Below are 907 nucleotides of genomic sequence, written 5' to 3' on the forward strand. Positions count from 1 at the left end.
TAATGCTTAGCTCCATGCAAGCTTAAGATCTAATGCCTTCTGACATAGAGGAGGCTTCAAAATGCGCGTATCACTGTCATGTTGACTAGATGCAGATCAGCTGTTAAGCCTCCTGTTTAGCATTCTAGATATAAAACTCAATGCACAGGCATTGCATTAGGTTCTCCTTCTTTATTTGCCTTCTGAATCCAATGTTCAGACTTTATAAATCTCTAGAAGAACTTTTCTTCCTAAAGCTACTTTTTTTGTGTGTCTAATGCTTATGTATTAGAAGATTGTAGCAATGAAGATTGCTCTGTGTGTAAGGACCCTGTGAGAGTTTATTCTACTTTCTTGACTTCACTAAGTTTGTTTTAGCAAGAACAACAGTAGTTTAAGTAAAATAAGGGTAAAATAGTTATTGGCTTGTCTCCAGTTATATCAGTATTGAACTGTGGTAATATGATCAATTTAAAAAAGAATGTAGCATAGCATTCGCTAAGTGAAGATATTCTAGAGATTAGACATGATGGACGTGGGATAGGGCTAATGTTTTAGGGTAATTTGTCTACGAGAGTTTACTCTTTCATTTGTTTTAGCATGATGATTTTGTACCAAGATTTTAATAAATTTCATCATGACTTATTTTGCATTACTTCCTTTAGCCTAAAATGTGGTTTACATTTTTAGACAGCCCTAAATGGTAGACAAGGTTAGACAGCTAGTGATGCCCAAACTTCAAATTATAACCAAGTTTCTGGAATTAGTAACAGATTGTGTCAGGGACACTGCAAAAGTAGTAAAGGTCAAAATACAAATTCTAAATGCTTGTTCATACATTCTAAAAGTACTAATACAAAGAACAAAAAGTCCCTATACGGTGCCATTTTCCCCATCAATGGATAGTGACTGCATGCTATGCTGAACC

Source organism: Pterocles gutturalis, unplaced genomic scaffold (genome assembly GCF_000699245.1).
Source record: "Pterocles gutturalis isolate BGI_N339 unplaced genomic scaffold, ASM69924v1 scaffold19340, whole genome shotgun sequence".
Classification (NCBI taxonomy): domain Eukaryota; kingdom Metazoa; phylum Chordata; class Aves; order Pterocliformes; family Pteroclidae; genus Pterocles; species Pterocles gutturalis.